Here is a 13663-nt window from a genome sequence, read left to right on the forward strand (position 1 = left end):
TCTATTGCACTGCATATAAAGTAGCAAGCACTGAAGACCTCTTCCCTTTGAATCCTACCTGCAATTAAGTCAATCACTTAAAAAGAAAGTAAGTTTTAACTTTGAGGCCTGAGTGTAGGCTAAACATTTCTTAAATTTTTAGTTGTCAGTTTGAATATAATATAATTTGATGATATGCAAAATTAATAGGTGTTTTTCTCCATTAGAATCATACTGCCTGGTGAAAGTAGGACCATGAATGACAGTATAACTAGCCAGCATGAGAAGATTTCTTTTGGTTTATTTAATAGATAGAAAATACATTAATTTAAAAAAAAAAAAAAGTCTTTATACTGAAACTCTTTAAACTTATGTTTCAACCATTTTAATAAGTATGGACTAGGAGTCTTCTCCCTGAGTCACAAAGTCTACAAGAAGAAAGAGAGATAACACTATTTAGGAAGAAATTGTGGGAAGGTGGGAGCTACGTGTGTGTCCTTACCTGCAGTTTCCTTCCCAATCAGGGTTGAGGCATCTTGGCAGAAAGTAAAAGAAAGCTCCAGCCTTTCACTGCTGAGCTGTGCATGTCAGTGGCTGTGAGCAGCACATCAGCTGTCAAGGCAGTAAATGCAGCACTTCTCAGGTTGTGAAGGGAGCAATTCACATATTCACATTTTGTTTCCAAGGTGATGGATGTAAAAAGAATCAAAGCTTTCCACTAAGCAAATCAAGGCATTCTTGTGCTGTGCTACGTAAATGGTTTAGGTAAGTAACCCCAAACCTTTCCATAGCATTCAAAAAAACTCTGTAAGGGGCGAGTCTGTAGTTTCAGAAATTCAGGTTTCTGCTCTGCTTGAGCTCTACAAGTTAAAATCACTGAGGGTAGCACAGACACTGCACTAAAGCAGAAGTTACAGTGCTGAGCAGCCCTGACTGCCCCAGGCTGCTTGATGCACGTACAGCAGCACAGACTTGATTTCTGTTTCCCATTATCTTTTGACCTTCTGAATGAAATGGAGTTTTGATAGTGAGAAATCTTTATCTTTGACCTAATCCTGCTTCATGCCATCAGAGTAGAGTTAGCACCAAGCAGTGTAAACACACAGAAGGGTCAGAGCTTCCCAGCTCAGCCTATGTCTGATTACAGTTTAATCATTCCTGGTTGCAATAGCTGCTTCTTTATTTGTGTAGGTGTTTGGCTCAACAAACAGCACTGCTGGCTTGTAGAAAGAGTCTTCAACGTTCTGTAAAAATTGTAAACATAACTTTAAAGGTGATTCATAAGCACACATGGATCCTGTGGCACAGCCTCTTTGAAATGGTGATTTTTGGATATGACTGCCCAATTTTAAGCAATTGAAGGTCAGATTTTTCAGGTGAGGTGGAGCAGCAAAATATCTGGATTTAACTGGCACTAAACAGGAAAGCCACACTCATTGAAATACCTCACTTCCTCAGGACTGCATGCATTTTCAGAGTGCTTCTTGTGCCATGCAGGCAGAGCTGCCAGCTCTCTTCTAAAAACAGATCCAGTTGCATTTTAATTGGTACACAAATAGATCTTTTTCTTAATACCCATTTTGTTAATATGTCCCAAGAATAAAGGTTGAAACACCTTGATAAATACATACAGTAAAAGGCATGGACAGAGCAGGACACAAAGACATATGGCAATATGGACCAAGAAGATTTCTTGACAAAAGAAATAAATGGCATATGTAGTTTGAACACCTGAGTAGGGACAGTTTAGATGAAGAAGAAAGATAGGCAAATTAAAACCTAAAAATCACTGAAAATTGGTATAGACCTCCCAGGCAAGATTTAAAAAGAAAAGAAAGATAAGGAAAGCCTATAAAAAAGGATAGATCATTAATCATTGAAAATTCAATTAGTTTATATTGACTGGCTGGAAATTATGGACTTGATAAGGGGTACCTCTTCCTGGAGGACAGGACTCCATTCTGAAAGATTTTGCAGGCTACTCAGTAAAAGCACAGGCTATTTTCTACTTGCTCCTCATATTGCTGGAAAACAAGACAAGGATGATAAATAAGATAAAAGTTGAGAGTTATCTAGAATCTAGTGATCTCAATGTCATCAGAACTTCAAATGCCCTTGAGGTTATAAATATGAAAGACAATATCTCAAAATCACTGGACTTTAAAATAGAAATAAATAAAAATAGAGAGTGCATGTGGAATGAGTTGGGGGAAAAAAAAAAAAGTTGATTGAAATCAATTTGGGGTTTGGGAATGTAGTGTAAAAAAAGTATCTAGATAGCACAGAAGCATCCCTGGGAGCTGGCCCTCAAGGGACCTTGTTTAATGAGAAATGGCTGGATTTTTTATTCTCCTGGATGGTGTAGTTTGGAAATAATTTTTGTAGTCCCCTGGGAAATATACCAGTCAAACAATTATTTCTCATGAAAGCCTTGTCTGTTGCTTCAGAAGACATTGTTTACTTACAGTGATTCTTTAAATGAGACATTGCAGTGAGAAGGGGAGGGAGTACAATAAAGAATGATGCTTCTAGAAAAACAGGGGGAAAATGGTGCATTCACTGAAAATGTTAATGACTTTGCAGATCTTCCTGTTAGAATGGGATTAATTTTGTCCTCCCAGAAATAAACTCATCCTGAGTCATGTAAAACCAGCAGAGTAAAGAAGTAAGGTATGCATATCATGTGCAAGTCAAGAGGGGGTTCTCTTAAAATAAAATGGTACCATAATTTCATAGGACAGGCTGATGTTTGTCAGGGCTTGTCTACATTAAAAGCAGTATTAGCTGTGATTTTATTTTTTTTCTTTAGCTTTGTTTCTGTGGTCTTCAGTGATCTTAGTAAGAGATGTTGCTTAGGGAATGTGCAATCTGCCAGACTGCAGGTAGTGGAGTCAAAATTTTCTTTTTTCTCTCAGAACTACAAAGCAGCTTTATTATGCAGAGACATCCTGTGTTCCACCTTTTAAGACAATACTTCCCAGTGTTCTGATCTGTGTGTAACCAATAGTTCAGTGGTTAAAACACTTTGATGAACCACTGGAAAATTCTCCTCTATTTCAGTAGTGATGATAGAAATTAGGGCCTCTTGTTCTGAGTGAATGAATCCTTGTATTGCTGGGCTATTCATTAGAAATAGTAAAGATTCATTTCCAGAAATTCTGTGGAAGTGGCTTTTTCCTCATTGCAAAGTGTTTGAAGTGAAAATAAATTTTAAAGTAATATGAGTATTTTCTGTAATGTGTTTTTCCTGTTAATGGCTTCTGTTTAGTGAACAATACATAGCATTTTATTAAAATCAGATGTCCTGACATCCATGCACACACATCCCTCTTCTTTATAAGAAGAGTAGGCTGGGGGGTGGGTGTACTTTTGTTTGGGGTTTTTATTTAAGTGTTGAATGGAAGAATCAATTAATCCTCTAAATCTAATGGGCTGCCAAGACACTGATCTGGAGAGAACATGGAATGGAGAGGTTTCATCTGTGACTTTATAGTCCAAATATTTAAAGCATGCTCTCTGCATTTAAGGCAAATTTAATTTTAATTTTGCTAGATGGTTTCTCAGTAACTGTAGAGTGCAATTATTGCTTTCATAAACCAAAACCTTCCTGCTGTGAGCCATTTTCCTTTTTCAGAATGCTGCCTGGAACTTTGGCCTCAGCCTACAGTGACATCTGAGGAATTTCACATTAAAAATTACATCAGCTTCCTATTCAGTGTTTGGCAGGACTTTAATGTACACATATCTCAAGATGTTTGCTTTTGCAACTTTAAAGAAGTTTGACTAGGCAATTCTAAATGAGAGGAGGAGCAGTTCAGGTATAGGGCTCAGGGAACAAACAGCAAATCATATTTCTTTAAAGTAACCTGATGGTTAAAGAGACATAAATCACAATTAGACCCTGTCAAAATAATGGAGATATTCCCAATGACAGAACATTTTAGTTGGTACAGATAGTGAACAATACTCTTAAAAAGTTTCTTCTGGAGCTTGTGGCATAAAATCTGAAAAGCATCTTGGATTTTCCAATCTTGATGGTGAAGTCTTTGGTAGAAAAAAGAATAAATGTTGTTTTCAGTGTCTGAGTCTGCAAACACAGGAAGGAAGGAAGGAAGGAAGGAAGGAAGGAAGGAAGGAAGGAAGTGGCGGAAGGAAGGAAGTGGCAGAAGGAAGGAAGGAAGGAAGGAAGGAAGGAAGGAAGGAAGGAAGGAAGGAAGGAAGGAAGGAAGGAAGGAAGGAAGGAAGGAAGGAAGGAAGGAAGGAAGGAAGGAAGGAAGGAAGGAAGGAAGGAAGGAAGGAAGGAAGGAAGGAAGGAAGGAAATGGTTCTATCAGGGAAACGTTTCACTGGTTTGGGTTAATATAATCAAAATTTGATGACCATTTATCAGGTCAAATTAATTTTGCAAATTATCCTGTGGCTCTACAGAATGTGGATTATCTGAATTATGGCAAGGTGGTTTCCATTATGATTCCATTATTATACCATCCTATTTATGACTTTATGGTAATAATTGCAGGGCATAATTTTCACTGGTGTTATCACACCCCAAGCTGCTCATTCTGCTGCACATTATTTCATAGAAGCTGTTAGGGGCACCTGCTAAGAAGGTATACTGCAAAGTTAATTAATGTTTCAAAGAGAGAATAAAACTTAAGAATGTCTAGAGATGATTAATTAGTGTCTAGATGCAATGGTGACAGGCCTCTCGAAAAGGCTTCTCACATTATAATGGTGAACTTTGGTGTAAGATGCAATAGTATTAATGTTTCCCACTGTTTGTCATGGAAAATTAATTATTTAACTTGGGTAAACTAATTCAGTTCATTTTCAAAGATCAGCTCCCCAGTAAAACATTCCTCAGTGCTCTCAGGTTTCTCTTTCATAGCTTGAACACGAGCCCATGCCATTTTCCCCAGCCAGGTCACACTCACACAGGTGAATTAAATTCTTTGCAGTTGTGCTGGAGAGTGAATGCTGGAAACAGCAGAAAATAACAACTACAGAAAATAATAACTACTAAGCAGCATTGTTCTGGCTCAGCACTGTGGCATGTGCACCAGTCATGGTTTCTGGGAGGGTAAGAAAGAGTTGGATGTCTTTTGGTTTAGCCCAAGTGACTGTGACCATCAAATAAAGGTGTCACAGAACTTTAGCTGCTGCAGTATCAGCCAGTGCTTGGCAGATATGTTCAAGTTCTGTCTTTTCTGATTTGAGCATGTTTTACTCAGTTCTGTTCATTCCTTTGCACTCCTTCGTAGCCAGTGAAGCCTCCTCAATTATTTGGAATTATTTTGCTGTGAGATGTCCCAGGTTCACAAAATGTTGACTGTAACAGCTCGAAAAGCCAAAACTGTTGTCACATAGAGACCCACTATGAGTTCTTGCTGTAAAGGAACATTTTGGCTTCTCAAAAACCTCACACAGAAGCAGCAAGGACCACATTTTTAACTGTGGGCAAGGCATGATAATAATTTTGAGAACCTACATTTGAGAAAGTATTCCCTGGCACCAGAGGAGTGCCAATCTTTTTTTTTTTTATTTTTTTGCAGTGGACAATTAAAATGCATGAGTCTAGAATCCTCTCTGGGTTTGTGAGATAAAACACCATGAAGTTGATTGGGCTGCATTTCCCTTGCAAAGTGTGGCTTCCCTTTGATTCTGAGGAAAGTCCTAACTCTGTTTGATTATAAGGTCCTGCACAAATCCTCCAGGGAGGTGAGCAGAGGTCCCCGCACGTTGTGTCTGTCATAATTTTCTTATAACAGCTCTATTATGGATAAATCCCTGGAAGTCAGCTGTAAAGCTCAGCAGGTCCCCTTCTGATATCCTTCACATTTGGATAATTAACTGAGCTGTTTGAACAACAGAAACTTTATAATGTTCAGCAGTGGGAGTCTAGCAGCTGATCAGCTTTACCTTCATCAGCACTTGTCATTTTAACACTTGAAGGGTAATGTTTCAGGATGAATATAATCTTCAGCAGGAAAAGAAAAGATGTTAAATGTACAGGAAAATAAGGGCTTCAATAAATTTGTTATGCAGACTCTAATACCCCTTGTGTTGCACTGCTCATGTTCTCTGTGCTGCTGCCTTAAGAAGGATTTAGTCAACCTTGTATCTCCACAAAACAGGCTTTGCTTCATTGCAATGGAAAAACAAGGGAAGAATCCTCACAAAAGCATCCCTGACATCCTGAGAAATGGCATGCAGGAAACCTGCATGCTGATCACAGCAGTCTTACCCAGACAAAACTTAATTTGTTTAGAAACAGTAAAATTTAATGGCTTCCTATTTTGTCTTCAATCCTTTTAATAGTTAAAAATTGCTCAGGTATCGAGCCTCTCTGCATAGCTCAAACAAGGAAAGCTGTTGGTTTCTACTGAAATTCAGGTCTATGGGACACTGAAATGTGATCCTAATTGACATTTATTTATTTCCAGTTGCCACAAAGACTCTTTGTAATTAAGAGTGGTTCGTAAATCACGGTGCATTTCTTACCAGCCTGAAAGGTTGTTGCAGGAGAAAATTAATAACTACAGTGAGATGTTCTTTAGAGACAGCCAAAGGTAACTGGAATAAGAAATATGTTTTAAAATACAGCAAAAGTAACATATGCACAGTGGTTAGAAATACCCACATCTATTGAAGCAATTTAATCTAAATTTAATGACCTACAGTTCAACTTCCAAAATAATCCTCAAAGGTTTATTCATGATTCTTAACTTTCTGGATGCATAGAGTCCTAAAGAACATAAATATAACCTGACAGAATACTGTAAGTTTAAAGAAAGAAAATTCTCTGCACGGAGATAATTCATTATATCCTGGCTAAAAACATTTCCATGGATCAGTTTGTGAGAAGAGGCATTGATTCCCATGAGATTTAGAGTGATGGGGTCACAGTGCACTGGGTTAGGTCAGCTTGGTGTTTGCCTTCTGAAGAGAAATGTTCAGCACTTGCTTCCTTCCCCCCTGTGACCCCCAGAGCTTGGGTGAGAGCGAGCACAACAAGTGTTGGGTGTTATCAGAGTGGCTGATAGCAGAGAGGCTGTTCTGAGCCATTCTCAGCACAAAATGGGCTGCTTTCTGTGAGATAAGGGGAATGCCTTTTCAGTCAAAGAGGTGCCAGTTTCTCCAGGTCTTCATGCTCCTCTGAGAGGTGACCTTATTCTTCAGCAATGCAAGCAATGTCTGGGCTTGTTAGCACAGCCTCCCATGACAGTGTTTCTTTATTCTAATAAAGTGAAAGAATATCTGGTAGAGCTAGTCACTCTACAGCCAGGTTAACTTCAATATTTCATTAAGACAGAGGCCATTAAACTGTACCTGCAGTTAGATAAAACAAAACTCACTGCTGAGCATATCAGGATTTTCTCTGACACCTTTCTCATATTGCTCTACATAATTTTTTTGTAATGCTTAAGGAATATCTCTCCAAGTTTTACTGATTTCTTTCTTATGAGTGCCTTGTGTTAGAATTGTCTCTGCAATGCTCAACTTAAAAAAAACCCCAGATATACTGAAAGGCTTTAATCACTTATTAGAGTTCAGATAAGCCAATATTAAAACACATTTATGCACGAACAACTAATAACTAATAACTGAAAGAAATTACATGCAACTTGAGAGACCATTTCTTAATTGTTACTCATTAAAATAAATTATGGCATAATATCCCATTTACAATGCTGGAAATAGAATATAGCAGCAGTTGTGCTGTCAATTTATCTTTCATTCTAGCTTTTCATGGCAGTTATGTTTTGAAAATAATTTGTCCTGATCAGATGGTGTTATATTTTACCAGCTAATAGCTACACCTCCTTGCATGCATATCCTTAGAGAGGCATTGGGTTAAACATTAAAACTTACACTTATTAGAGCTAATTGAATATTATTGTAGTGAACATAAGGAGCTGCTGCTGTGGTTCAAACAATCTGCAAATCCATAGATCCTTACAGCTGCATTTGTTGTAGGCAATACAGGATTTTTGTAGAGAGCTGATATGGAAAAATTAACTGAACACAGACATAAGATAAACAGCAAATACTTTGTTTTTATTGTAGTGAAGATTCAGCTCATTTAGTGAATGTGGATTTTGAGTCAGCTGGGGGGAACCTTGCTACTGCTCCTTTGCATCTTCAGTGGGATGCCTCACCTGGATTTAGGGACACCTGGACCCAAAGGAGGAGAGAAAACCTCCAAACTGGGAGCACACTTTTCATCTGCAGTTCCCATTATGAGTCCTTCAGGATCAGGGCCTGATTGATGTAAAGTATTTACTTGAATTCACTAACTCATAAGGACTCAAACACAAAACAAGTTTGGGTTTTCTTTCAGTCCAGTCACAATTTACCACTTCTTTCTTTCTTTGTTGTTAAACTGATGTCTCAGATGCCAACACCACAAGCAGACAGGAAAAATGATTTTTCATTTTAATCTGAAATTAAATAAATTTCAATTATCTTTATCTTAATTATATTAGTCTAACTCTATCTTATCTTTCTCATGGTTTAATTCTCAGTTTAGTTAATTCCACTAAATCAAGCTGGATCTGTAAAGGATAACTACAGTTTAAATTATGGAGGTGTCTACTCTATGCAGTGGGATCAGAGAATTTTCTGAAGTGACATCAGACTGAGCTGGCAGAAAATATGACTGAAAATCTTCCAATGCTTATAGCTAATCTTCTCCTTTATTAGACTTATTTATGTTTATTAAGGAGCATTTGGCACCTACAGGAATGGCAATAAATTTGTTCTAATGGGTTTCCCAAACAGCTGCTCCATGAGTGGAGCTGGGGATGTTGGAAGAAGCTTGCTGTCCTCTGCCCCTCCTTTTGCCATGATCTCTGCTTATTAGGCATGATTGCACTACTAGCTCTGCCCTGCAAAGCCTTGACTTTGGGGGCTAAGAAATGTTTTCCTGTTTTCACCCCAGCTTTAAATATTTGTCTCTGTTCTCCTGTGAAAAAGTGGATGCCCTTCAGGAGCGTGTGGCATACAAATAATGAGTGCCTGTCAGGGGAGGGAAAAGGAGAAAGGTGAGAAATGCAGTGCCCATCTAAAATGAAATTGGGAGTCAGAGGCATTTGCATGAAAAACCCAGAAATGTAAAAGTTGCAAAAACATTTCTATTTTCAGTGACTTTATAAACTAGAATCTGCCTCTGGTTTCTGCTTTTTTGGAGCAGGCTGTACTATTCAACTGTAGAAGTAAATTTTTTAGGTGGTACTTTAGAGACTTAATACTGTAGCATATCTATCTCTTTGCCTCACTTATTGTTTCTCTGAGGGGTTGCTACAAAAGGAAGCAAAACCCCTTGATACCAGAAACCCTCTGTCATATAAGTTATCTCCTTCCATCCATAGGCCTACTTTACAGGCTGAAATAAAAAGTAGATAAAAAGAGTTGGTACCATTAGATGAACCCTCTCAATCTCTTTTTTTCCTGGGGAAAGGGAACTGAGGGAAGAAGGTCATTGTTGTTTATTTTAGGAGTTATTAAACCCTTGTTTTATTTGTGTTCAGTACAGATTACTGAGACTTAAAAGTTTAGGAGCCTGGAAAGAAAAGGAGGAGCCTGGAAAAATACAGGCAAGAAAGAGAGAAGGAATGAAGTAAAATAGAGAGGAATACACTAAGAAGACAAGGTAAAAAAAAATGTCAGGAGTGCATTGATGTCAGTGTGAATTATTAAAACACTTCTCTCTCTTCTCAGAATTATTCCCAAACTTTCTGCTCCATGAACACATTCAACCACTGAAATTTATGAATTATCATAATGGAGAATTAAGGCTGATCTGCAGTTGCACCACTCCTGAGTCAAAGCTGTGTGGCATGCTCTTTAGTGCCACTAAATCTTTGCCATTTTTTGCACAACTTTGTTATGTTTTGCAGTGCATTGCATAAGACACAGATGACAGGACTGTTAAGGTTCATCATCCTGAGTTCCATTATTATACATGCACAATTCTTTTTTATCCATTATTATATTGCTTTCTTTTCCTTAAAGGAGGCTCAAAGTGATTGAGGCTGGAGCTGTGATGTTTCCAATAATTTTAAATATCTGACCTGAGACAAACAGGATCTGAATTGTTAGGCATGCCTTGTCCTCCTAATGAGCTTTCAGCTACATCTGGTTTTCTGGACAGGTGGGAGTCCTCCCTTGTGAACCTCCTGTCATGAGAAGCTCTCTGCTTCTCCAAGGAGGGAAGTGGTTGGTGTTGGGTCCTCAGATCTAAACAGCTGCCTCCCAAGCCTGGCACACACTGTTTTAGCAAAGTCAGTCTTTTGACTTTCATGTATTCAGGATACAAGTGGTTTTGACTTAGTTCTAGCTGTTGGCCTTTAGATATTCAGAAAACCAGACTTCAAACCTCTGAAGCAGAGTAAAAGGAGACATTTGAAGTAGCCACTAGAGGAAAAGTGTGGTTTAAATTAATTCCCTGAACCGAAGGATAGCTGTACAACAGAGAGAAGGCATTTCACACACTCACACACACATATTTTTCATCATTGCTATCTAACCAGGAGTTAATTCTTTCCCTTTCTTGATTACCAAGCCAAAAATACTGTCCCAAAACCATATTTCTCTAGCTCATCACATTCCTGTGTCCTCTTTCCTCATGTGCTCCATTCAGGTCAGAGATGGAAAAACCCTGTTTTTCATTGCATTGACAAGCTGTCATTCAGCTCCTGGGGTGAATGGAAGCATGAGGCCAGTTTAACACATAAGGAGTTGTTTACATTTCTAGTAATTTTAATGGCATGAGTTTAATTAATAGATACATTCCAAGACAAATAAAACCAAGATTAAAATCCAGAAAAAAGTGCATTTCAAAATCACCACACTTAACTGATGCAGAAATGAGATTGAACAGGTGCCTGCAACCTTATCTTCCACCCTGTGTCTATTCAGCCTCTACAGCACTAAAAAAAAGCTTCCAAAATACCATTTTTAAAGCTAGAATTTGCTTTTTTAGACATTCAGCTGCAAGCAGCATTTTGTAGAGCAGCTAAAAGGCCACCTCACTTTACAGCATTCCTTGCTTTTGCAGCCCTTGGGTTTAAAGGGGAAAAAATGTTTGACCTCTTTTTTACAAATTTTCTTGCTGCAAGAGAAGCAGCATTCCATGGCTGTGAGATATTTGGCATTGGTGTAGATGGAAAACCAGTTTGGATAAAGTAAAATGCTGGCTTTTCCTCTCTTTTTAACACATTCTTATGGTATATTTACTGTATCACCAGGAGATACTTTGCCAAAATAGGATTAGGATTGAAAAAATAAGATTCTGTGAAACCAAAGGCCAAGAGGTTTTTAAAGTAAGAACTTGGCTAGTATACCCCTCCTGGGAACTGTGAAGTATTACTGAGCTATAGATACTGCAGAAAGGATAAGAATCCTTATGGAAATCATCTTCTTAATTGAATAAAAAGGTCAGTTTTTTAGGGCAGTAGAAATATCAAAATCAGACTACAATCTAACTCAAATTGTACTGCTGCTATAAATTAGTATTAAAGCAAATCTAAATTGTATTTTCTGTAAATTCACTTTCTGTCCATCCAAAAAGAAAAAAAGCCAAAAAATCAAAAATGAAAAATGAACAAAAAAAAAAACTCTACACCCAAAATAAAAATGATTAAAAAAAAACCCACAAAAAAATTCCAACCTCACAACACGATTTTGATATTATGCTGGTGCCATGTTTTCAAATCTCCTTTGCAACTGGAGGTGGCAGAGCAAAGGCTGTAATTTCCCACTGTTGCCATCTGCAGACATTTCCCCTTCAATAATGGAGAAATTCTGAATTGAGCTCACATTATCAGCCCTTCTTTTGGAAGGTTCTGCAGTCTTCCACAGAACAGGAGTGGATTTTCTTCCCTGTCTAGGGCACATTCTTTTTCTGTGGGTGCTCTTCCACACACAAATCTTCCTGCTGCTGCCTAACAGTGACTGTTTCCAAAATAACACACTTTGTTTAATAATTTGTGCTTACCTTTCTTTAATGGAAAGGTAAGCACACAAAATAGGAAGAATCCCCGCTAATCTTACTGCAATAGGTCTTTAAGTGCTTTTATGTTTCAATACTGCAAAAACAAATGTTAATATTACAGTAACCTGAGTTTAACCTCAGAACACTGCTCTAAGGGGCAAATATATCATTATCTCCATTTACCAGTGGTAGCCTGAAGCAGAGATAGATTTTTGTGTGTCTGGCCCAAGGTCATGCAGAAATGCTTTAGCAGAAGTATAATTAGATGCAAGATCTCCTGAGTCCCAGTCTAATATTTAATAGCTATCCTTTCTGGGCTCTTAATGGTAATGGGAGGCATTTGTACTTACCTAGGAGAGCACTAGCCTGAAGAAATGGTTCTTTTTCCAAGAATGGCAGAGAAGATTTTTGTACTGTCTGGGATGGCTTTTCTCGACCTCAGCACACAGTGAGCTAAATTCTTCTGGGCTTAAACTCAGTAATAAAAAAAAATCAAAGAGGTTGCAAAGTGCAATTCAGCAGGGCCTGCACAGTTAGCATTGTGAGGTCCCAGCTTGCTGTTGCTTCAGCGTTGTGAGTGATATACATTCTGTTTAAAAATAGAGAGGAGTTTTCTTCCTGCTGCTTTTGGCTGCTGGCCTTTTATCAGTCCATTTCAGCAATAAAAAGTCAATCTAGTTACTGGGGCTGTATGCATCAGCAATGTGTGTGATACTTTCTGCAGCCAGCTAATTTCTTCTGGGCCACAAAAGGTAAAATGCCTCCTTGCTCTCCTGAAAGCTAAGAGAGAGGAGAGAGACAATTATTCCTTGTCAGAAAGATGTGGCAAGAGATGAAATCAGAAAAGGGGATTTCTTAAATCTTTTGCCACTGTTTTATCTTGTCAATATTATTTGTTTGTATGTTTTCTGTAGCAGAGCTTCCAAGGCCACCAGAACTGGCAGAGCACAGGGGGGCACTTCAACCAGTCACTGCATTTATTTTACTATATGTGCTTACCTCCTTGTGGTCCCACTATGGACTGAACTACAACTTTCAAAGCTCAAAAATGTGGTTTTAGTATTCATCCTTCTGATGCCTGCATCCTTCATTAAAATACATTTTATGTACCAAAGATATACATGCAGGGATGTCACAGAAGGATGCAGAACTTCAGTTAAAATTTTATAGGAAAAATAAAATCAGTCTTAGAGGAGCAAAATACTTCTTTGAAGCCTCAGTAAGTTGCTGAAAAAAACCCAAAAAAACAAAAAACCAACTGTGAAGTCTCTCTCAGTTATATCACAGAAATATCTTTGTGTTGCAAAAGATTGCCAGTTACATGGAAATTAGGTTTTTATTCAAACACAGCAAGTGATGGAGTTCCACCAGCGACACTGAGCATGAAAATATCTGTGTAAAATCTCTCTGAGATGTGAGGCACTATTAAATGGTGGGTTTGTTGTTGATTTTTTAATTTTTCCATTGCTCCAGCACCACATTATTAAACTAAAGTTCACTGCTATTCCAAAATATCTCTCCTCATGAAATTTAGCAATGGTGACAAAGACAGGACCAAGCTCCTTACATAGGATATGCTACAAACCAAATATAGGTTGCTATAACCTACTTGCTAATAAAAGTCCACAGGGAAAAAAGGTGAATGACACAATTTATTTGTCCTTGCTGAATCCAGAAAAGGGATAATTCT

Source organism: Serinus canaria, chromosome 4 (assembly GCF_022539315.1).
Source record: "Serinus canaria isolate serCan28SL12 chromosome 4, serCan2020, whole genome shotgun sequence".
Lineage (NCBI taxonomy): Eukaryota > Metazoa > Chordata > Aves > Passeriformes > Fringillidae > Serinus > Serinus canaria.